The following is a 25,759-nucleotide window of genomic DNA, read 5'->3' as shown; positions in this document are numbered from 1 at the left end:
CCTCCTGAAGCAGTTAGAGCTGCAAATATCTATTAAATTTAAACTAATTTCAAAGAGCATTGGGCAATGAAATATAAATGCTCTCAGTACATTTGGAAAATAAAAAGGGAGTAATCAGGATGTTGCCTTGCAAACATTTCTGTGTCAGTGTTGTACTATTTTTTTACCTTTTTTTCCATACAGAGACCATTAAATAATTCAAATCTGGATGTCTGTGAATTGTACAGTCTCATTAGCTGTCTACATTTATAATTAAAAGCTATTGTAATATGCAGCAATTTTGACATCGTAGCAGAAAAATCACGGGAATCATCATTAAAAATGGTTGAAGCATGACCTTTACCTGAAGAAGTTTTTCAGAAAGCCATAAGGCTTAGGTGGAAAGTAGAAAGAACAACTGAGTAATTGACAAGAGCTGTTTAATTTTGTTTAATGGGATTAAACAAAATCATCTTGTCAATGATTTTGATTTTGCCAGGACAATAGTTATGGTCAGTATTGTCACGTAAGAAGGAATTTCCAACATACACAGTGCGCTATCCAGTCTTTACATGTGATTGAGCATAAGAACAGACCTTTGCCTGTGTTCTCCTTGCTCTCCATTTTATTATTGTAATGGAGAGTAGTTATTAAATTCAATGCTTCTTAACAAAACAAACAAACAAACAAACAAAAAAAGTAAGAGACCTAAGAGACCTGTTGTGAATTCAGTAGTGTACAGGTGAAGTCACCTAAGGATCTGCACACTCAGGCTTGCCGTTCTGTGAGGGATAGGACCTTTAACAATCTTTCTCCCTAATCTCTACTCCTCAACTCTTCTAAAAGCAGCAAAACTGGTGGGTCTCACTCCAGATATTCCCATCTGTCTTTCCCTCTCACTGTCATACTGGGGTTTCTGATCCTATTTTCTCAACCAGCTGGGAACAGCAGTCCTGTTGGTGGCTGGGATGGTTGGCCCTGCAATGCAGTGGCCTTGTCCTCCGTGGCAGAGATTTGGCACAGGTGGCTGCCAGCTGTCCCCATGGTGGGAATCTCTATGGTGCAAGCCCTTGGTGTGTCACCCCTTTTCCTCTGCATGCCATCTACCTTGTCTAGGTACAGCCTTGGTGGCCAGGCAGGCAGCCTCAGCCCTGCCTACTGCTTTTAGAGCTTGTTCAGCTCATTCTAACATATTCATTAACTCATTCCACCAGTGGCCTCACAGCAGTGTATGCCTAAATCCTCTGGGTAAACCACTCCTGTGATACTGTAAACCCCTGGAAAGGGCTATGGAAAGCAAAGATGGGGTAAAGGTATGACTGAGCATGAGCACATTGAACAAGTAGAAGAGCATCCAGCGGTGACTGAGTGGGTGCTCTCTGCTACTTCCAGCCAATTGAATTAACCAGCTAAATGGATTTGAGAGATTTATCCCTTGTCCTGCAGGCTCCATCATTCCTGGCAAGCATCTTGAGACAAATGGCAGTGATTTGCATTATAGTATTCAGTCTCTGTGATGGAAAGCTCTGATCTGTCCCTGGTTTCTGTGGTTGAGCATGAGGCTCAGGACAGGTTCTCACACAGGATCACCTGGACTGTTCATCTGCTTTCAGGGAGAGCCAAGCACACGTCTCATCTCCACATGGGTTTGTCTCACCACTGCCAGTGCTTCTTGTGACACCAGTACATGCAATACCTGTAGATAACTCGCTGCCTGGCTCACTGGCCTCGTGTTAGAAAGCTTTTCTTCACAACTGCATACTAAGTCTTGTCTTCTGCATGATGAACATGGAGAACAATTAGTTATCATCCTCTTCTCATACCAAACCTTTACATATTTTAAATATGTTATCATGTCTTCTTTCTAGACTAAACAATCTATTTCTTCCAACCTTCCAATCTTCTACATCTGTTATCAATTTTTTTGTGGCTTTTACCTGGATTCCCTCCAGCTGTCTCTTTGCTTCAACAGCCCAGTAGGCAGAGCTGGATATAGTAATGCAGTGAAGGCCTTGCCTCTGGTAATAGGGGAAAAATAATTGTTTGATTGGCTTACAGTATTACTCTGCTTATATATCAGGCTCCCTTTTTCTGCAAGTGGATAGCATCCTGACTTTGGGTTTGCTTATAGACCGCTGTAACTCCCTTCAGCTCTTTCTGTGTTAATTTGTTCTTCTCATTATGGATCTAATGCATTAATTTCAGAACATTTATCCAAATTACTGCAGTTATGGTGACTTGTAGTCCAATCTTATAAGCTGCTTGCAACCTCACCCAGTTTAATATATTGTATCAGATGCTACAAATCTCCTTTACCCCAAAGTGTGAGATTGTCAAATATAAAAGGCATCAGATTTACAACTAGCTTGTTTTGAGAAACCTCATGAAATACCTTTTTTTAATGATTAATAACAAGCAGAAGTTATGTAATAGGATGGAGTCAGACTTTTCTCTGCCTGTTACTGTCACAGCATATGATGACCTGAGGTCACTGGCATTTCAGCCACCAAAGGCAATGTTCAGGTGCTAAATTGATCTCTGCTGAGCTGCAGGGGATGGCAGCAGTATTCTCACTGGCAAAGTTTATTTTGAACTAGCAAGGTTGTTCAATGCTGCATTTCCTTTTCTAACACTATTGCAGAATTTTTCTTACATTTTTCTATCTTTCTTTTCCCTGCATGTTTGCATGGTGAATTCTTTGCAGTTCTCCCAGCATGTGTACTTACTGATACCTCTTAAATTACTCCTTTGGGGCTCTAAGGTAATTAATTATCTCCTGGTATAGCACACTGCTCATTTACTGTGCACTGGGTTAATTTGCTGCCGTGCTTTAGTGCTGCCCTTCTGTAAACTAGTCCTCTCTTTTGAACTTTTTCCCCCTCTGGATTGCCTTTGCCTGGGGGTGTCCTTGATTAGTCTCTGAAGCTGGCTGTGGCTGCATTCCCTGTGCTTCTCAACACTGGTCTGCGCTTTCCCTCCTAGGAATGATGAAATCTCTCATTTTATAATCCCTTTGGTTTGATTTCCTTTCCATTACTAAATTCTAAAAATGTTCTACAAAACTAGAGTTAAAACTAGAACACCCTCCCATGTCTTTTATGGCCTGCCAAATTACTTCTTCAGCAAATACTTGAGTGTGTTTTTCTTCAGGAGAGATAAAAGAGGTGTTAAATACCAAACTTTCTCCATATTCCAATTTTGAAAGTCTTCTGAGTTTTTGTATGCGTCCATGGAGGAGTGCTTTCATCTGAGAAGCCAACAGAAGACTGTTTCAAAGATTGTCTTCACTTCTTGAAGTAACCAGGGGCACACTTTTATGACCTATAATCTAATCCTTTCTACAAACCAGTTGTAGCTGAAAAACACAGCCTGACCTCAGAAGCCGAATATTGTTTTAAAACATATTCTGCAACTTTTTAAAATACGTCTGGAAAATACTTCCTGAAGAAACTACAGAGGAGGATTCTGTGCCTCATCAATATAATGGCAACTGCAATGTGATAAGATAGAAGCAACTGTTATGTCGTGTATATATCATCTATATCTATATCTATATCTATATCTATATCTATATCTAACACTACTCTTGGGGCAGGCTGTCAACATGCAGTGTAATACATATAATCTCTCCTGAGCAGTGAACAAAGCAGAGCTAAAACTGGCAGGATCTTCTACAACCTATATAAATATTTTTAAAAAGAGGTGAACAAGATCCATCCTATATTGGTACATCACACAGTGAGGGGAATTGGTCTCAGAGTGAAGACTTTGTAGTTATGCTGTCTCTTACAGGGCAGATTGAAATCCTGCATCTGCAGCCCTTTTTTCCTTTAGGGAAGGATCTCTGTGGTTCAGCTATTTGAGTATGTTTCTTATTTTCTTTGTTTAAAAAATATTCTGTAATAGTTATTTCAGACCTCTGCAAATGGATGACAAATAGCCACATTTTAGTTAAACCAGAATGTTCTTTAAAACCATTTCTTACCCTGCTTTCAGTGCTATTTTAGTAGCTCTGTGGGTAACAACAGCATATTTCTTTCTTTGGAAGTTCCAAATACTAGAAATACTTTAGGGGAGTGATTTTGGTTCAGTTTATATTCATACAGATAGGCTATATATCATGGGTGTTATATAATGCCTGTAATTTAAGAGTCCACAATGAAAACAAAACATTTATTATATTCGGAGACATTTCCAGGGAGTGAATAATTATGATTAAGTGAATAGGCCATTAGCTACCACTATTACAGCTCAAATGCAGCTGAAATAGCATTTATTTAGTGGTAAAAAATATTTGGCAGCACTGAACTTGCAAAAAAAACCCCAAAACTTTACATTTGGAAAGTTCTCTACATTCCTAGGAATCTCCAAAGAAATGGTATTTAAAGGCACCAGACTCAATTTTCCTAGGCTGTAACTATACAAGCAGTATACTAAGTATATAATTTGGGCAAATATTGCATTTTAACAATCTTATACCAACATATGTAAGAATTCAATAATCAAAGTAGCTGTGGGCATGAAGTTTTCTATGAAATGATTAAGCCTTCTCACTCAATTATCTCCATTTTATTGTACACAGTTACTTCTGGTCAGATGCATTTGTACTGTGCAGTACATGCCTTTTCACAAGTATTTGGATCACTGAGGAAATATGTTCTGCAATTAGAGAAAAAATACATGCCTCTTCATTTTAGCAGTATTACTAATGAAATAATGATAGCAATTTTTTCTGTTAGTGATATGAGCCAAAGAGCCCAACCTAACAGATACAAAGTTACTTACAGTATTTTATTTGGGTTTTTTTATGCTGTCTTGGTACTGAAATAGATTGTTCTTTTTTGTGTATCTTAAAAACCTTCTATTGCAATGGCTACTGAAAGCTTTGCTTACAGTAAGAGAGTTTTCCTTTGTGATGAATTTTTGTTCAAAACAAGAGCCAGAGTATTTCTTCAAGGTATTATTAAGGATCTTTAATATTAAATTTAATATTCTTGGCAGTTGAATCTGATCAGAAACTAAAGATCCTCTGAAGTTTCTCTATCTTCTCTGTCTCAAACAACTTTTAAATGTATTTCATGATTTCTATAATGTCAGATCTCTTCAGAAATGCTGTTGATAGTTACAGTAAGAAGATATTTTAGTAATTTGAAGAATATTTCTGGTTAAAGTCCTTTGGTGAACAAGAATTATATGAATTTGGCTGTGTTGCTCTCTGAAAATCCTTGGCATCCAGAACAGGCTGCATTCCCCAGCTGACTGATTCTGATGGATAACTTTCTGTGGATTGGGTGGTCTGTGGTGGAGCTGAGGGACAGACTCTAGCTATAGTGATTGTCTTTTTTTAGAAAAAAATAATGTCTCTTCACAACTGAAGTTGATTATTTTTTCCTCATTTCCTCAAAATAGTGTCTTTTGACAATTGTACACTTGAACAAGCTAAACATTTTGAAGAGTCCAATATTGAACTTCACAAGATTTTAGGAGTGGACATTTGCAAAAGAGATCATTTTAAAAGCAGAGGTATCAAGAGAATGCAACTACAAGTCTTTGTCAGAGCTAATGGAGAATAATGGTGATGGAGATGTTTCTTGATATGGAGAGTTCGGAAACAAAAGATGGGATCAGGTAAAATAATAAGTTCTTGCTGATTGTGGTAATTGTTTATACAGAGCTGTTCCCATTGGGTTTTGCTAAGAGGCACATTGCAATTTTTTTTAAGAGACAGATTTAAGCACACCAAAAAGTCTAAAATGTAATATGAGAGAAAGTTAAAAAAAAAAAAAAAACCACCAAAATAACTAGTTCATCCAGTTAACCTGCCAGCATGGACTTAATAGTAGTAAGTTATAGTAAGACTGTAGCTGGCATCACAGCAGTCTGTAGTCTTCAACAGGTGTAGAGCCTTGGCCATGCTCTGGAGCTCTGTCCCATAATGATTATCTGAGGTATTTTTTATATGTTGTGGCATTTGATTGCAATAACTGAAATGAATGAGCAGTAACACCAATGTAGGTTGAGCCAATGTTTTTAGAATTTGTGGAGAGGCAGCTGACTAGAAAATGGAGTTAATGATCTGAAACAAAATGACCTACAGGAAGATTATCTTCTGCTTATTTAATGCTGGACTGATCTACCATCAGCACAGAGACATTTATAGAATAACAAGAGTATGGAAGTAAGAGGCATTTTGTTTGCATAATCTATAAATTTTAATTAAGTTGCCAAAATATTTTTAGTTCCAGGCCCAACAAGGCAGAACCAGACTAGAATTACTGACTTTGTGATCAATGGCTGCTGAGGTCGCATAGAAACCACAAGTAATGGCAAATCATTACTTGGACCTAAAATAAGATTATTTAAGTCATTAATTAAAGCTAAATATGCATAATTGCATTTAAATGTAGACTGATATTTTCAAGCAATTTTTAGGATCTTTAAGAGAAGCTCCATGTTGTAAGGTTCACCTTTGCTGGCTATTCATGCATTTCTACTTCACCGGGGACATAATTCCTGTACTGCAGCAATTGGAAACAGTACTTCCACTGCAAAGTGAAAACTGTGAAGGGCATGTGGGGAAGCAGGCTAATGGTCACCAGTGCATGGCTAAGACCAGGCAGAAGATACAATTGTTAGACAGCAGAGGGCACAGAGGAAATGCATTCATTCTGCAGACTGACAAAACAGATGGTGGGTACCTTTCATCCAAAGGGGATGCTGCAAGATTGGGATAAAAGTTAGTAGTACAAATATGAAGTTGGGTGTTCAATGAAGTAAAGTTTCTACAATTACTTTTTGGAGACATCAAAACAAATGAGAATAAAAAAGTATGTTTATTAGTTATGAGGTATTTCTGAGCCATTGGTGCATTGCATAAAAAAAAAAAAAAGTAAATGCTATCTTAGGACATGTCAAGCAAGGTAACTCCAGCAGAGAAAGTGAAGTTATCAGTGTCTTAATCATAAAATCTCTCAGGTTGGAAAAAGACCTTTAAGTTCATCAAGTCCAACCATTAACCCAGTTCTGCCAAGTCCACAACTAAACGATGTCCCTAAGGACCAGTTCTACATACCAGTTCTACATACAACAGTTTTAAATACCTCCAGGGATGAGGACTCAACCACTTCACTGGGAAACTTGTTCCAGTGCTTGACAACACATTTCATAAAGAAAATTTTCCTAAGATCTAATCTAAACCTTCCCTGGTACAACTTGAGACCATTTCCTTTTGTCCTGCCGCTTGTTACATGGGAGCAGAGACTCATCTGACCTGGCTACAGTCTCCTTCCAAGGAGTTGAAAAGAGTGTTGAGGTCCTCTCTGGGCCTCCTTTTCTCCAGGCTAAACAACCCCAGCTCCCTTAGCCACTCCTCACAGGGCTTGTGCTCCAGACCCTTCACCAGCTCTGCTACCCTTCTCTGGACATGCTCCAGCACCTCAGTGTATTTCTTATATTGAGGAACCCAAAACTGAACATGGGATTTGAGGTGCAGCCTCACCAGTACTGAGTACAGGGGCCAATCCCTGCCCTGCTCCTGCTGGCCACACCATTGCTGATCCAGGCCAGGATGCCATCGGCCTTCTTGGCCACCTGGGCACAGCTGGCTCATGCTCAGCTCCTGACCAGCACCCCCAAGTCCTTTTCTACCAGGGCACTTTCCAGCCACTCTTCCTTAGCCTGTAGCACTGCCCGGGGTTTTTGTGACACAAGTGGAAGACCTGGCACTTGTCTTGTGCCACTGGCTCAGCCCACTGGTCCAGCCTATGGGAGCATCCCTCTGTAGAGCCTTCTTGCCTTCCAGCAGATCAACATTCCCACCAAGCCTGGTGTCATGTACAAACTGAGGATGTGCTTGATGCCCTCCTCCAGACCATCAATATGGATATTTAACAGAACTGGCTTCAGCACTTAGTCCTGGGGAATCCCACTTGTGACTGGCCACCAGCTGGATGAACTCCATTCACCACCACTCTGGGCCCAGCCATCCCGCCAGTTTTTTACCCAGTGAACAGTGCAGGAACTCCTGTCCGAGCCAGGAGCAGTCAGTTTCTCCAGGAGAGTGTTATGGGAAATGATGTCAAAGTCCAGGTAGACAACGAGGACAGACCTTTCCTCATCCACTAAGCAGGCCATCTTGCCATGGACAAAATTGGTCAAGCAAGAACTGCCTTTCACAAAGCCACAGTGTCTGAGTCTAATCCCCTGGTTGTCCGGTACATGCCATATGGCATGTACAGGCACTCAAGATGACCTGGTCCATGACCTGCCCCAGGACCAAGGTCTGGCTGACAAACCTCTAGGTCCCTGGATTCTCCTTTCAATCCTTCTCATGGTTGGGCATCACATTTGCCAACTTCCAGCCATCTGGGACCTCACTGGTAAACCAGAACTAGTGATAAATGATGGGAAGTGGCTTGCTGAGCACTTCTGCCAGCACTTTCAGTATCCTTGAATGGATCCCATCCAGCCCATAGACTTGTGTCTGTCTAGGGGGTGTAACAATTTTCCCTTGGATTAAGATGCTTCATTCTACTCTCTGTCCCTGTCTTGCAGCTCGGGAGTCTGGGTACCCTGAGAACCACTGGTCTTTCTATTAAAGACTGAGGTAAAGACATTAAGTACCTCAGCCTTTTCCTCATACTTTGTGGCTATATTTCACCCCACATCCAGAAAAAGATGGAGTTTCTCCTTAAGAAGCATTTTTGCTGTGTTTTGTAGCTGTAGCCAGATTAAGTTCTGGTTGGGTTTGGGCCCTTCTAATTTTCTGTCTGCATAACCTCACAAGATCCTTGTAGTGATCTGGACTTCTCTGCCCCTTCTAAGGATTATAGACTTTTCATTTTCTCTTGAATGCCAGCTGAAGCTCTCTGTTCAGCCAAGCCCATCTTGTTTCCTGACAGCTTATCTTTTGAGATGTGGGGATGGCCTGCTCCTGCACCTTTAAGATGCTTTGGTTTTTTTTTTAAGAATGTCCAGCCTTCCTGGATTCCTTTGCCCTTCACAACTGCCTTCCAAGGGACTGTCAACCAGTCTCCTAAACAGAACTTTGTGGGATAAAATCTCATCATTCCTGTTCCAGCAAGATTAAATCAAAAAGTGGAAGACACTGAGAAGCAAGCTATGGAAAGAACAGGAAAGCAAGAGGATGCTAGCAAGAGGTTGCTAACAAATATTGACTTAACCATATAAAAGGAAGTTTGGGAAAGAGATTGAATAGTCTCTCTAACCACCTCCAAGAAGAGCACACCTGAAAAAAGAGAAAATATCTTTATTGTGAAAACAAGCCTCACGATTATAAATTGATCATAAAAATGCAGACTTCAAATCAGGAAAAATTATTCTAGTCATCAAAGCAATGAACTTCAGGAACAGTAAGTAAAAAGATGTTAAAAAAAAAAATTAGGATACAGCTTGGCCAGTTAATGGAATGGAATGGAATGGGAGAGGCCTGCATGCTGAGACCTTTCAAAGTACTACCCCTACTTTGTACCCCTCCTGTTCCACATAGTAAAGGGCTATGGACTAGTTTTGCATGCTCTAGAGTTTGCTGTCAGGAACCAGAAGCTCATAGGTATTCAGTTAAAATTAAAATTAAAAAATTAAGAGACTTCAGTTGCGAGAGAGAAGAAAAATCCTGGGGATTTGGTTTGTCTCAGAATTGCCACAAGCCATCAGTGTGTTGCAGCCCTGACAAACACCCAGAGAAGTGTAAGAGCTTCCATTCCATTTCAGGGTGGGGTTACTGATTGGGGCTTCAGCTTGCTTCCTCCATGCTGCTGGAAGCCCAGCCAGGAGTTACTGCTTTGAGAAGAGTACAGGGAGCTGCTATGTCCTGCTGGCATACAATTTATTAGCCAATTCCAGCTGATACTCAGTGATTGTGCAATGGCTTTTTTTATTTGCTTTGTCCCAGTGTGCCCATTTAGAGGAGCACACCACCCCACAACCGGGAGGCAGCGACATCCAACCCATCCAGCGACACCTTGGGTGAGAGAGGCGCTGGTGCCGAGCGCTCCCCTCCCAGTGGCTCACACCAGGGCAAAGCAGCACTTTGGGACAACTTCTGTTCTCTGGGACGTGGACAGCAAACAGCTCCCTCAGTCAGTCACAGGCACCTGAGGCTGACCCAGCTCCTGCAAGCTGAAGAGGTCCAGGTTATTTTAAGGCTTCTCCTGCAGGAGTGATGCAGTGTGGCTGCAGTCACACTGTCGGCTCCCAGCTCTCCCACGGGACCTGTGGCTGTTGTGGGGATGCTCTCGCTGCCAGCTCAGGCACCAACCCACCCCAAGCTTGTCCTCACAGCTTTACAGCTTCAGTGCATACCAAAAGCATTTGCTTGAAGTGCCCCTGCTGTGTTTATGGATGTGCCTTTGCCTTGAAGCAAACCAGAAGCATTCCTGCAGTCGAGCTCAGCTGCGCAGAGCTGTTCTTCATTAACACCTTGAAGTGTTGTTTGCAGTTTCCAGCTCGCACCATCTGCCATTCCATAGCCACACCAATGAACACTGTTTGGCTTGAATGTAGATGAAGTGCTCTAGCAAGTATGTCAAGACTTGGCTCATGATCAAGTTTCAGTCATGTAAGTGTGTAGGCATACCCCCAAACAAACTTAAATCTTTCTCTCCATCATGGCAAGGGAGAGAAGGATAACTGCATCAGCCAGCAAAGCTGGAGGACAGTATATTTGGATGTTTCTTGTAATGCAAATGCCAAATATTCAAAAATTGTGCCTTCCAAGGTTATCAGACTGACTTTAAAATAGTGTAATCTTAAAATAAAGTCTCTAGAAATCCCTTTCATCTGCTTTTCTCAGATTCTTTTGAGCCTATCAGCACCTAAAAATCACATTTTTTCATATTTTCATCTATGAGCATAGAAAAATGAACTAAAAATGAAAACTATTCATGCAGGAACAACTCTCTTCAGAATGAGAAGCTCTACAGAAAAAACATTGTGGAGCTCACTCTCTGGAGCTGATAACACTGGATTTGACAAAGCCAGGGACTGAATTGCCAAAGTTTGCACAGCTGTAAGAATGATATAGTTCAGATTACAGAATTCTTGCTGACAGAAGATACATTTGGAGTGAAAAACACCAAGTATAGATTACCTGGAAGGAAGGGAGGAAAGTAAAAAGGCCAGAGGGAGCTACAGTTGTCTTGTGCAGTGCAGTACAAGCATCTTCAGTCACACACCAGGGAAACTGCTTCAAGGCTGTGAAATTCTTCCTTCAGCCCAGAACTCACCCACTCCCACAAAAGAATACTTGGTGCCAGCCTTGATTTTGGAGGACTGGCAACTGGATTGTCACTTGGTACCCTAATCAGGTCTTACCTACAGAATGCAATGTGCCACTGGACTGTTCATTTCTAACTGATACCACTTACACCACCATATACAGCACAGAAAAGCTTTGAAAGTCCTTCAGATTTTTGAATCATGTTAGGTAGGATTTTTTTCCAATGGTTTTACATTGCTTTAAATTACACACTGCTTGTGTTTAAAGTATACACTACTTTTTTAAGCAGATTCATGTGGTTATTAAACTAGCTAATTCTTGTTAATTTAAAAATACACTTCTAAATAAATTCTCTAGAGTTTTAGAGACTTTGTTAATCATTGTAATTAAGTATAGTTTAAATTTAGCACATTGTAACTTCACTTTATATCCCCAATGACTTGATGATATCAAGACTCAAAGGTATATTCTAACACTTAATATTTACCCTTTAATTTGTTTAAAAATTATTTATAGGAATATTTTTGTATACAGATACATAACATAGCAATTCAAATATTGAACATTACTGCAATTTCTTCCCCTAATACTCCTTAGGCTAAGTCATAGAAAACACTCTGATAATTTTCAAGTTTCCTCCTGCCTCTTCATAAATGACAGCGCAATATATACAAAACATCATATGATGTTCCAAATGTTATTATTATCTTGATAGAGGCTTCTCTGACATCAGGGACAAGGGCTTCATAATTTAATTCAAGTATTGTAATGATCAGCATTCGCATAGTGTAAAGCTTAAGACATCTGACCTCAAGGAACAAACAGATTGAGGTTTGTCATTATCAGTAATCTAGTCTTTAACCACAAATTTTCACTGGAATTTAAAGTCAGTTAAATTATGTAAGTTCTATGCTGCTTGCTAAAATAAGGAAATTTTGCACTTTCTATTAATCTCTATTTGATAACTGCAGTCTTAATTACCCTGAGTGTTACTACTTTTCCCCCTGTCAGCCAACACAGGAACGTTGCACTGTTTAAAAACAGACTCCTGTTTCTCCTTTTGAAAAGAAGGCGTGGGACTCATCTCACTTTACTCTTGCCGTACATCTACACTGCAGAGCTGACTGCTCTGCAGCACAGAGTGAGCGCTCTGCAGTGCGAGTCACACACCCACACACCTCTCATGGCTGCTCCTGCCTCCTGTGTTTGGCACTTAGGCAAGCGTGGCACAAATTCTCCTGCCATCACTGACTGGCTCCAGATAACTCTGGTTGGATACTTAGGCTTGCCATGGATGGCAAAGAGAACAATGATGATCTTTTAAGACAGGAGTCACCATGACACATCTCTCCATGTCAACAAGCCATCAGCTCTTCTGGCTCTGAGCAAGCTGCTGCCTGGACTTTCAGTAATGCTTCTGACTGAATAGTTTGTCTCTCTTTCCCTGTTACTGTTAGCAAAGTCTTGACTCTCAGAGATCCTAGCCCTTTTGACAAAAAGACAAAAGTAATTCTAGTATCTGTACGTCTAAAATTCTTGATAAAAATCCCCTACATCTCTGTAATTTATAACCCCTAAAGCTGTTCTCAGTAAGGAGCAGACATCTGCTTTGTCTCATTTTCAGGACATCTGACTTCCTGTAAAAAGCAGGTGTTTTCTGTGGTATTTCCTCTCTGTCTTGGCAGTCAGACAGCAGGCTGTACATCATGAGCAGTCAGGTTGGCTCACCTATCCTTTATCTTCTTTCTTTATTTTCCACTGGAGAAAACTGGAAGTATTTCTGTGTACTCTATGCTGCTGTCTCTCTGTCACCATGTATTTTTCAGAGGAAGTCTGTCTTACTTTTCTTTCACTGGAAATCCAGTGGGATATATCCCTAAATAACAAATCAAATTTTGTGTTAATTGAAGGTGGGCTTTGTGTTGTATTTCAGCTTCTGCTGGCCTCCAGTTCCTCCAGTCGAGAAGGAGCTGAGGACTCTTTCCACCTTGGAGAGCAAGTTATTTCACATTTCTGAGTAGCACAGATGGCACAAACAAAATATATCATAGAGTGAAAAGTAGAAGAGGTCTGCTAATAATCCAAATTAGGTTAAGAAGAGTGATCTGTGCCTCCTGTATTGTGGAATTGTTTTGTATCTTCATAAAGATCAATATAAATGGTGACCTATTCTTTGCAAAGCTCAATATGACTGGCCCTGTTGGTCTCAGCAGTCTTTTTCAGTATTTTTCTGATCAAGATATATTTTGCAGGATAAACAGTAATTTTGTGGTCTAGAGTTTTGTGAAGTTGTGCAACTGATTTGTTTCTAAACTGTAGTGGTATGTGTTTGTTATTTTCTCAGTGGAATGTTTCATTGAACAAAATTCAATTTTAAAAGGCTGTGAAACAATTCCATTAGTCTGAATTGAACAATATTTCAATAAAGCACATATTTCATAAAAGTAGCCATATAGATATGAAATCAATTGCTAGGAAGACTGTGTTATCACTTGAAATCTTCTTTTTATAATGGTTCTATTTTTCCATTTTCAAAGTCTATATAATGCCTCTTGAAATATGTTTGCTTGTATTAGCAGCTTTATTTAAACAAGACTGTATGGTAAAATATTTCAGTTGTTACTGTTCTTGTGTGCTAGGGAAACTGGGCTAGAATAAATTATCATGATGTGAGTGCATAAATTATTTGGAAACCATATACAAGGAATAGTTCTCAATGATACTCCGTTTAGTAGAGTTTTTCAAGTGTTTTTTCCTTGTTCCAGTAATATTCAGTATTCTCACTGATGGTTTGGATGAAAGGTTACAATGTACACTTAATTAATTCATAGAGCAGCACAAGCATTTTGGAAGCAAGGCTGGGGAAAATGACAAAGTAAAGATAAAGTATGCTGATGGTTGAAATTGGTTAGACAAACATCAGCAGGCATTACATTGGTCAGGGGTGAGCAAAGAGATCTCTCACATCACCTGCTACCTCAATTCCTTTAGTGATTTCTATTTATGTGATAATTATAAGAATAATTATACATAAAATAAGTATTTTGTGTAGCTCCAGAAAATTGCAGGGTATATGACTAAAAACTTAGAACTGGTTCTGGAATTCATTATATGGCTTTTGTACTTACCTTAGATTGAAGCAATTATACTTCTTATCATTCTGCCCATGTCAGTACTGATTGAAAATTGCTAGGGTCTGATGGCTTTGTGAGTGGTCTTTGTGAAATAAATATGTGAACATAGTCCAATGTCTGTGGTAGGATATAATACATTCATATTTGTAAGAAATTTTGGCCTTCAGCCTACTCACAGTCCATGGAAAAAGATGGACACCTTCTTGAGGTTACCAGGGGAATGGGATAATCACCTTCCAGAGGTACCTCTGCCCCTCTTACATTTTCTGCAACAAATATATATTGGAGGTGTATTCTTAGTTTTTCCTATCTCAGTCGGTGATACTAAAAGTTTGATTTTCTTGGACTTCACTGAGGACTATCTGAAAAAATTCTAATTGTCAGAAAAGCAGAATAGATAATGTAGAGGGCTGTTTTGACCCTTGGTTCTGTGAAGCCAATTCAGTGAGTCATTTATGAAGCTTTTACAGGTGTTACCAATACATAATGGACATGACCAATATGTGTTAGAGATAGTTCTACAACAAACTCATATAAGCCACTTATTAACCTGTTGGATTCTTGCTCATTGTTTGTTAATCCTTTACTCTGTATCTTGTGTACAGTGTGTGAGAGAGACACATTACAGTGTGTAATATAGGACTTTAATCTAGAAAATCTGCTATACAAAAATAATTTTTACAAGGACAATATTATACTGACATTTTTAAAGTACTAAGCTACTGGACATTTATTTTTAGATAATGGTATGGTTGATCCTGGATAATGTTTTAGGAACCATACAGAATAAGGTCTTTCTCCCTCATAAGCATTGTGCAGCTAACAGAGAGACTGTAAACTTTATCCCAAATATTTTCTTAGCGAAGCATTTACTGTTGCATGGCTGAAAAAACAAAACGTCTCATTTATAGGACTTTTTAAAAATTGGAATAAAACTCCAGCAACCAGTGATGACTAGTTATTGTTCCTTTTGTCAACAGGCAAGATGAAGGAAGTTCTGGCAGCTTACCATGTCCCGGGCTCTGCAGAGCTAAGTGAGAAGTGCTCCCAGTTCTAGCATGCATCACATCCCATCGACCTTGGGTCTGGAGTGCCAGAAGGATCCCAGCGCTGCGCTCGGAGACGGCTCTGAGCACCTCAGTACCCCCTTCTTGACAGAACCCAGGGATGGCAGTATTACACACCAGTAGTACCTGTCTGGGGCAGGTTTAATTTTATAAATTAAAACAATAAACTCTATGAGTTTCTAGACCGTATTTGTGCTGTTGAGGATGATCTGCTCAGATGAACAGTTTTGCATCCATCGAAGAGACAGGTTCTTCTGCTGGACCAGAAGATGACAGTGGACTGTATATTGTAACTAATATCATTTGTAGCATCTCCTAGTGCAAATAATTGAAGAACAGGTGGCAAGAAAATCCTGTGAGGAATAAGACGTGCTCTGTTTTGATCTACAGATTTTATAAAAAGTTTTGTTTTTTTAAAGATAACCACTTTTAGATAACACTATGTGTGCAGTCTATGTGCAGCTCTTCACTGTGGCTATCTGTATTCCAGAGATGATGAATGCCTTGTAAGACACCTCAACTTTTTAAAATTTGTGATTAATCCTTAAATTATGAGATTATAATGGAAAACTAGAAAGAAAAACTTCTAGAGCTTTTATTTGACTGGATGTCTCCAATTACATCCCATTACTTCTCCTAAAAGGAGAAGGAAAAGTCAGGAAGCAGAAATGAAATACAAAACCCCCCACGTTGCATTTCTTCTTTTGGCATATGCACCTATCTAAATGTGTGTTTGATCTAATATCCAAGGAGAGAGAAACAGCTAAAAGTTAGCTGAGCCATCACACAAAAGGTCTGTGGTTTTGGACAGTATTTGCTAATTTTGTCTCTTGAATAGCTATAGAAAAGAAGGAATATGTATATGCCCCAACATATGTGAAAAGGACATACTTGCCATTCCTTTATTTATTTTTGCTCTTTCAAAAATTAAAGTGTCAGTTATTTGGAATGCTGTAGTCTGTGGTCTCTTTACATTTGTTTGGTGAAAGCCTTTCAGCAAAATCATTCCCATTACAGTGTAACTGCATGATGACCACAGCTTTGGGCCTGTATAATAAAGATCTAAATTCAAAATTTTTTTTTCTCAGCATTTTCTCTATTTTTATGTTGTATCTGCAAGTCCTTAATTGGAGTCCTGCTCCTTGCTGTGCCTGGAAGATTTGGCAATATTTTTAGGAAGAAATGTATTTGTGTGGTTGAACCTCCTTCTCCTTTGTATTATTATTTACAACAGATTAAAGGGCAGATACAAAAAGTTAACAAATCAAAAGAGACGCTTAAATTCAATTTGCACATGATCCCCCGGGACAATAAGGAGATCAGGCTCTCTGCATTCTTGATTTAAGGCCATGCTCAAGTATTTGGCATCTGGTCTCTATTAATTGGTAACCCTGCAAAGGTATTGGAGAAAAAAGCTGCAGAAAAGTTGAGTCTAAGCCAGCTTTCATTTGCTGTGTGTGACATATTGTGCTGAACACACAGCTGTGCTGTACAGCACAGTTCAAAAGTCAATCAGATACTTTTTACTTCCTCCTTCTTATTTTCTTCTCCAAAGACAAAATTTTAAATTATAAAAATGTTCTTCATGTAGCAATGAAGTTTGTGTGAGCAAAAACTGCTCATGGCATTTCAAGAGTAAATGTGGTCCTGACAAGGCTATCTTAGCCATGCTGCATTTGGTTTGTCAACAAACAAGTGTTTGTCCCACTATGGTTAGCTCATAGCAAATATCTGAGTTCCTATCAACAGCACACCTTTGACTTTCAAAATCTTTTAGTTGGTCATTACTATTATCCTGTATGTAGCTGCATATGGATGTTGGAGTGCTTACTGCAGTGGCATCCATACCAGTGCGTTTAAACACTGGTTTTATGTGTTTAAAAAAAAAATTAGCGGCAGACAGCAGCGTCTCACACCTGCTGATCAATTTCAGCTAATCTAAAGCTGAGCTCCTGCTCACCTTCTGCCCTGCTCACACCTTCCCATGACCTCCCTCAAAGAGCTGCACACCTAAGAGGCTTCCTGGTGTGACTGAAAACATCCTTGTGTAAGAGTTTAGCTCATGTGCCAGCTCTGACACCAGGGAGAGGGTGGGAAGGAACACCTTTTAATCAGCAGTTTAGTTGTAGGTTGGCTCTGTGAATTAACTGATCTTATTACCTTAACTTTCTGTTTCAGGACATTGCTTCCCTATGGCTAAAAGGTGTTCCTTGATTCAGTAACAACACAAGGAAAATAAAGCACTGGAAAATCCTTAGAAAATAATATTAATGGTGTCTTTAAAACTATTTGCGCAGTGGCAGTATTTGTGGTACCAGAAAAATACAACGCCACAAGAGTAATACATTCTTGGCATTCAAATTACTCTGAATATCAAAATGTTTTCAGAAAAACAGAAGTGAAAGCTTGGGCCATAACAGTAAGAGGGCAGCACAAGCCCACTCTGCTAGCAGACCCTGAGCTATTAATGAGGTTTATGCTCAGTATGTGGACATCTGGAGCCACCAAAACTGTACATGCTTGAGCTTGACCATGGCACCATTTGAATATGAATGACAAGAATGAATTGCCCCAAGAGCAGGGCCTTATTTTGGAGAAATGGCTTTTTGTCTGTACAAGAGGCTGCTGAAGTTTGACTGTCCCATTGAGTGAACTTTTCTGACTTTTTCTGACAAGATGGGTGACTGTTGCCCATCTGTTGAAGGAGTGATTGAAAAACAAAACACAACAAAACAGGCAAACCTTTTGGCACTCCAGTAAGGGCAAAGGTTGAAGCTTTTTGTTCTTTGGATGAATTCCCCTTTGAGATGCCTCTCCATGCTTTTCCTTGGCATCTGGACAAGCCCTTCTTTGTGAAGGGACATGAATATGCAGAGGCCTGCAGTGCACCCTCTCTTCAGTCTGCTTCAAAGGAAAGTTTCAAAAGTCATTATTTTCTGGCAACTTTGAACATCTGAATGGGACTGTGCTGTGTAAAGCAGTGCTGGCTTCACAAACATTGGATTAGTATTAGATGATTGTGATGACTTGGAGCAATTCAGTATTTGCTCAATTAGAATAGATACTAAATGTGGACTGTGTCGCTTAGCAGACAAGAGTGTTGGTTTTGCTCACTGAATGTAATGTGTGAATATGGACTTCACATTCAAATGAGATGGTCTTAAGTAATTTCCTTAGCAGAAAATAGTGCATTCAAAGAATAAGAACATCTGTTCAGGGCTGACCTGAAATAAATTGTAGGTTTAGAGACAGGTCCTTTGTCCAGCATTGTTTAGGCACTAGACTTGTAAGAAAAAGTTGACTGTCCAGGTCACAGCTGAGGTTTCAATGACATGTCTGCTACAGCTGAGCACACCAAATCCTACCTGTGGCTGCAGTTCTGTTCCTGCTGCCAGTCTGTGATAGCACAGACTTCTGCACTGCTGTGATAGCACAGGCTTTTACAAACTTCAGCTTGCTTTAGATTGCTTACAGTTACATTCCCCTGGGTTTGAACTATGTGTGTGTATGCTACTGTTGATTCAACCTGTACATACACACAAAATCCCACCAGTGTGGAGAGATAGAATGTAAGAAAATAAAGATAGTGCACAGGTAGTCTCACACCTGCAGAGTTGCAGCTGTACTAATCACCAAAGATTAGGAACAGGCCTGCCCTTAATAGGCCACAGCTGTGTCCAATAAGAAGAAGAGTGCTACAAAAGAGTGGGTTAGCTGATGGTGAAGAGAATTGGCGTTTGTTGTTTGTGCTGTGAAGGGGGATGGAGTTTGTGCTGTGAAGAAGGAGTCAGTGCTGTGAGGAGCTACCCATGAGAAATCACTGAGAAGGTATGGAACTTTTGCAAAAAGATAACAACACACCAGTAGTCATCAAATGGTTATATTTGTTAGTTGTTACTCTAAAAAAGCACAACTTTCTTAGAAACTATGATCATATTTCATAAGAAATTATGTACCTTACTTTTCAACTTCTCTGTTGTAACCTTCATCTAGTAATCAAGGTTTAGCTTAGATATTAGGAGAGAGTTCTTTACTGTGAGGGAGGTGAGGCAGAGGAACAGGTTGCCCAGTGAGGTTGGTCATGTCCCATTCCTGGAAGTGTTCGAGGCCAGGTTGGATGGAGGTCTGAGCAACCTGGTCCAGTGACAATTATCCTTGCCCATTACAGAGGATTGGAACTAGATTATTTTTAAGTTCCCTTCCAATGCAGGCTGTTCTATGATGCTGTGAAATCTTGTCAAATACTAATTAAGGGAGTCTCAAAGAAGTTTGCAGGCAGAGTATCATTTATTCTAACTTGTAAGTAGATAAACCAAGTCACCAGAGAGCTAAGTAACTTTGTGGATATTTCACAAGGAGTTGCTTCACTGCAATCAACAATAAAAAAATTAATGATCATGTAAGGAATCTTACTTTAGAAGTTATCACATAATTTTTGTCACTCCCTGCTGTGTTTGCCTTCTATGTGAAGAAAGGTCCTCTGTCAGCAGCTTCACTTACCTCAGCTGCTCTGAGAGTTCTGCACCCATGCCCTCTATGTCTTGCAAGAAACAATTAGGTTGCTTTACTCTTTATGATAACCTGAACTGCCCTCCAGGAATCCCTGTGAAGGGCCGGATCTTATCACTGTTTTCTTTATGACAGAGCTGGAAGTTCCACTTTTCACCAAGGCTCCCTGTTGCCAGCACAGAACTTTAAAATATTTTCTACCCTTGTGTTACTACCACCAGAAATAAACAGAAAAGTGTTTGATCAACTTCAAAAGAAAAACCCGTCTGAAAAAAGCTGCCACCTTCCAACTCAGAGGGAAACAGGTCAAACTCTTCAGTGAAATGTTCCCGAATGTAGAAGCAGGAGGCAGTGGTTGCAGAGGGCTGTGGGATCTGTGCCCTGCTGCCAGGGTTGCTGTGAGGCAGAAGGCACTGTCCTCCTGTGGCCCCACAAGGTGCATTTCGTGGCAGAAGAGAGAGGAAGCTTTTCCCAGGTCATTGTTACTGCTGGGGACAGCAGAGCCATCACAGGGATAGCAGGCACTGAATGGGAGCTGGGCTGAAGCCGTCTGCATTGGCAATATGCTGCATTTTCAAAGCAGTAGTTAATTTTTGTACTGAGTTCCCAAGGCATGTGGTAGATTCACTGTCTGTGGGAATACTTAAGTCAAACTTCTTGATCATTCAAAGGGTGGTGATGTCCTGGTGCAGGCAGCAGGGATGTGTTTGATGTGGAGCACTTGACCTGGAGCTCTCTTACCTAATCCCAGACTCCTTTCATAGCCACTACTCTTTTTTTGACACCAATATTCACTTTGCCTTCAAGCAAGAGAGTTTGTGCTCTGTCTACATGGGGATCTGGCAGTGCAGGTCTCTAACCATCAGTGGGTGTCAGAAAAATAGCAATTTCAGTTGTATCTTGTAAAAGTCAGCCAAATAATGACATTTTCTTTAAAATCTCAACTGTGTAAGTTCAGACTGAACAACAAAAAAAATTCTTTACTCTTTCTTAGGCACAAAGCTTCCTATTAAATCCATTTTTTTTGAAAATTAGTAACTAGATATTCAAAATTGCTGAAACTTACTGCCCTCAGTAAAATTTTGGAAACTAGCCAAAACCAGGGGAGTGTTTGCTTGTTTATTCACAAGAAGTTTTGTTTTGAAAAATGGCCCAAATTACATGTGATATCCAGATCAGATTCTTACCCCAGAAATCTTGCTTTTGCTGCAACACTGGAGCATCCTGTACAATACAGATTTGGACATGGACAGTTTCAGGAATCCTTTCCCCGAGCTTTATGTAGAGCAGATTTTGTCAGCTGAATTTCTTATCAAAAGCCTTCACGAGACCCAGGTTCTGCTGCTTGGTTTATTTTGGTTTTGCTTTCATTGCTTGTCAACCAAAGAGCTGCAAAATAAACATCAGAATGTAAAAGTGAGTCCAGGTAAGCTAAGGCAGAGAGCTGCATGCTTTCCAGCTGGGAGAAACTGTCTCATGTCACACAGCTCCTCCGACTCCCCAGAACACATTGAGTATATTAAGCAACTCATAAGTGCTGTTCTAAAGTTTGTCTGTCAAAAGCCCTGCCCAAAATTGTGCTTGGTTCTCCATGGCTGATGTGAGGTGCAAATAGCTTGGGTAAGAACTGAAGCACTAGCAGACCTGGAGAATAGGCTTTCTCCAGAACAGGCTTGAAGAAGTCAAGCCACAAGTTGGCAGAGATGGAACCAATCATGTTTGTTTCCTGAAATCACTTCTTTCCACAGCAGGGGAAGCAGGAATGGCCTCTAGTACAAGTAAAACCACCCCTGCAGAGTTTGAACAATAATTGTCATCTCTATCTGGAAGACACTCAAAGGAATCTTTTTTGTTGTTTTTTGTTTTGTTGTTTTTTATTCTTTTCTGGAGTGCATATTGTGTACATCAGCCAATTCTTTTTTCCATGGGCCTTCTCACAGTGACACAATAAAAGAAAGGCTTGTTAGCATAGCTTTGAAATTGTCATCTCTTCACTCACTAATGCAACTTAACTTCACATAGCTGATTTCAAGTGCTGTTACAGTAAGAAAAGCATGACATTTACTTAGCTGTTAATGTAAGGTCCAAAGAGAAGGGTATGCATTCCTATTCCAGCTCCACTTCTCAGGCAGTTTTACAGTCACCTTCTGCAAGGAATACCAGAGCAGTGATTCATCACTAAGGACAGTCCATCCCATCTCCAGGCCAGAACACTGGATTTCCCAAATGTCACAGTTTATAAAATACTGTCAGTGATGAGTCTCCATTTTCTGTGCTGTCAGTGTTCTGTGTTTGTTTTTCAGGATTTCCAACCCTGAGATGGTGATTATTTTTTTCTCTTTATCCATAGGCATAAATTCAGGAGCTCCAGAAGCACTAAACTAATATATTAGGTGATAAACCAAAGCAATCTTGGAAAGCATTGTGTGCCGTGGCAGAGACAATCAATAGGAGAATCTGTACATAGCAAATGAGTTCTGTAATGAATTACATTCCAGGCCCTGGGCCCTTCTTGTGTGCAATCACTGCATTATCTCTTCCTGTAATAGCACAGAGTATGTGCCTGCACTGATTTGTGGGATACACTTGTGCTAAGAATTACACACTGAATCCCTGTAGTTGAATTTCCTCTTGAAGTTCATGGCAAAGCTTGCACAAACTGCAGTGGGACAATGATTCAGGATGATAAATATCTATCAGTGCCCAGCAGACACAAACTGCTATGCAGAAAATCATGGATATTTGCTACACAAGGAAACTCTCATCTCATCGTGATGGCATCCTTATGTAACTGAACTTGCTGGGCGCCAGTGTAAACATAGAAATTCAAGGGAGAAAATAGTGTCCTGGGTGGTGAAGATATCCACCTCCTGTGAGTGTGTACAGTTACATAGCAGGTTCTTTCCCTAGTTAAGTCAATGGGAATCAATTAGTCCTAAATATGCAAGGCTATCAACAACTGAACCCAAAAGACACGAGAAGCAAGCACAGAGATACAGAATGGCACTATTCATTTTTTCTGCAATAATTGTATTCCTAATCTTTCCCAAAAGGAACATTCAGTTGTTACCTTAAATAAGTTTCCAGCAGCTCCTGGGGCATATCAGGCTTAGAGACCAAACAAAAGCTCTCCTGCCCCTAAGATTCCTGGTCTTTACTCAAGAACAATGAAAAATAGAAACACATGGAGGCTGTTTGAAAGATGAAGCCTCTTCAGCAGCGGTAGCACTTCAGATGATGAATGCTGCCATTCCAGTTTGGAAAGGCAACTTCAAAGTCAGCGACATGTTTACCTGGCTTGGTGCCCTGTAGGTCTTTCCTCCCATCCCTGCTGTGTTTCTGTGCACAGGAAAGGTAAAACCATGCTGAGTCATGGCAATGCTATGAAGTTGAAGTCATTGACCAGTTCTGCTTCATTAAAACTGTAATGAGTGGTGCTGGCCCTGGAAGTGTTGGTCAGTGCTTTGTGGAAAAGCTGTGTAGGTTCTTTTGGAGCAATTGGCCACAGCAAGGCCAGTGAGAGTATGTGGACACCTCTGGTCTTTTGACACCCACTCCAGCAAAGCAGCTGCCATGTTCCATGGTAAATCAAAGAGCAACCTCTGAGGTCAGAGCTCCAGCAGCACAGAAAAGCATTCTGATGTAGACAGCTGCTGACCTGCTGCCATGGGGAAGTGTGGGTTATATAACTTCCAAATGCAAATGAGAAGGGTCTTGTAATGAAGTTTCACTTTAATCTTAGGCTATTCATATTATTGTGCCATATAAAAAATACCAATTCTTTGCTGTTCCCTTTACTTCCACATATTCCATTTAGCCTAACTCTTCGTTCTTGTTCTTAAAATGTCCAGGTTCTTAGGAATCATTTCATATTTATTTCAGAACATCTTTGTAAGTTCTGTACATGCTTTTAGAGTGTGCTTTTCAATGGTAACTCTATGTTCTTATGGATGAAGACTGGCATTTAGGTGAGTTTAAAAGCAGTTCTCTGCCACGTTTGGCACTTTGCATCTACGAGGTCTTTCTAGGGCACTTCATGCCCACCCCAGTCAGGGGCAGGATGGTGGAGCTTCCCTTCCTTTCTGAGCTCCAGCAGGAATATGTGTGTATCCAGAAGGGGATAGCTCTTGCTATATTTCCTGCTGGGACCCATGAGCCGTGATGGCAGGCACCCTGTGGGGCCGGGAGCAGACAGTGTGTCCCGATGGATTTGCCAAAAGTTAAGTGGCTGAAGCAGAGCCTGGGAGCTGGCTTGTTGCCACTGTGGACTCCAGATGGGAGGAGTCTTTGGCAGCATTCCCCGGGTCTCTGAATAGAAGTAAAGGGAGCCAATTAGTAGCTAAATGAAATTATGTATTCAGTCAAAGTTTAGACAAGAAAAAGTAACTGATTACATTCATTGGAAGAGTTGAATAAAAACACCCCTCAAAAGAGCTCTTGCTCCAAAGCAAGGGCTGTTTGCCCAAGTATATTTTCCTTCTAGCTGATGTAAATCTACCACTTTTTTTCCCTCCCTTTTTTCCCCTTTTATTTTTTAATTTTATTTTTTTTCCAGTCAACTGGCACTGTTAAATCTTTTCATACTTTGGGAATCAAAGTGACTTTAGATTTGTTTGCTTTCCCTTTACTTATTTTTTCCTTTTCCTGGATCATTTTTTTGGGGTCTGCTTTGTTCAGGGTTTTTTTTTGGGGGGGGGGGTTGTTGGGGTTTTTATTTCTTTGTTTGGGGTGGATTTTTTTTGTTGTTGTTGTGAGGAGCTTGTTTTTGTTGTTATTGTTGTTGTTGGGGTTTTTTGTCAGGGTGTCCGCTGCTGCCGCGGGTCGCTGTCCCGGGTCCCGGCCCTGCCGGGGTGTCCCGGCTCCTGCGGGAGCGATCCCGGCGGCGGCGCCTGTTTTTCCCCGCGGCCGCCACGGGAGGGCACCCCTGGCCAGCCGCGGGAGCTGCTTCCTGTCCGCCCTCAGGGACCGGTGCTGTTCCGCTCCGAACTATGCCAAATAATTCAAAGAAAAGGGAAAAATGTAATCTGGGGAGGCGAGGGCTGAGGGAGAACAGAGGGGTTTTGAACAACTTTTGTGCTTCTGAGGCGGTCTGAAGGATTTCATGCTCTAGCCACATCATACCTTCCCCCTGCTACTTGAGGAAGCCAGTCACACAGCCACATGGAGGGGGAAAAATTGAAGAAATAAACAGCAAAACGCCATTTTTAATCTGTGTTTTACAGCCCATTCTGTCTTTACTTCCATGGGAAGTGACATATTCTCCTGCAATTGCCATTAGCAGTTTTATTGCAGAAATGTTCTCCATTCTTCAGGATTCCTCTGCAGCCGAGCCCATCCAGGCCGCCCAGCGGAAAGCGAGCACCCGCCCGTGTCCCTGCTCCACAGCTGGGCCGGGGATTAGCAGCTGGCCAAGAGATCGGCTTGTAGACCTGGGCACCGGGGCCTTCGGAGCCCTGGCTGCCTGCTGCTGGAGCCAGCCCGTGTGGGTGGCCGTGGAGGGGCGGCTTAAGGCTGAGGCCAAGACAAAAAGCAGGTAAAGGAGCCCCCGGCTCTGCCCAGCAATACCTGGGAGCCCTGACCAGGCTGGCTTCAGGCTCTGTCTCTGCCTGATCGCACAAACCCCACACGGAGCGTCCCGTGTGAGCAGAGTGCCAAAGCGCCTTCCTGCAGGATGGCTGAGCCCAAGCCGGGCTGTGCATTGAACTCCCTGCTGCTGTTCCTGCTCTCTTTGAGCTGCGTGGTCAGAACTGACTTAGCCTCATGCTGTATGCATGTAACTTGACAGAAGAGCCTATTTTGACCAGTTCTTCATACATCAAGAAACTGAAATG

General features: G+C 41.0%; 1 protein-coding gene across 4 annotated transcripts in view; it reads left to right on the top strand.

Moving 5' to 3' along the window:
- The window catches only part of SCAF8 (SR-related CTD associated factor 8), a 152,869-nt gene that overhangs the window by 72,496 nt on the left and 54,614 nt on the right, over nucleotides 1-25,759 (top strand). For 3 of the 4 annotated variants that reach the window (XM_074537697.1, XM_005488120.4, XM_074537698.1), the window contains exon 21: nucleotides 15,333-16,506. The exons of the other annotated variant lie outside the window; for it this stretch is intronic. The gene's annotated coding sequence lies outside the window, so the exon portion shown is untranslated. Of the gene's footprint in view, nucleotides 1-15,332; nucleotides 16,507-25,759 lie in introns of those variants that run through there. 4 annotated transcript variants of the gene reach the window in all.

This window comes from Zonotrichia albicollis, chromosome 3, assembly GCF_047830755.1.
Source record: "Zonotrichia albicollis isolate bZonAlb1 chromosome 3, bZonAlb1.hap1, whole genome shotgun sequence".
In the NCBI taxonomy this organism is placed as follows: Eukaryota; Metazoa; Chordata; class Aves; order Passeriformes; family Passerellidae; genus Zonotrichia; species Zonotrichia albicollis.
This window is presented reverse-complemented; position numbering and strand designations above follow the sequence as displayed.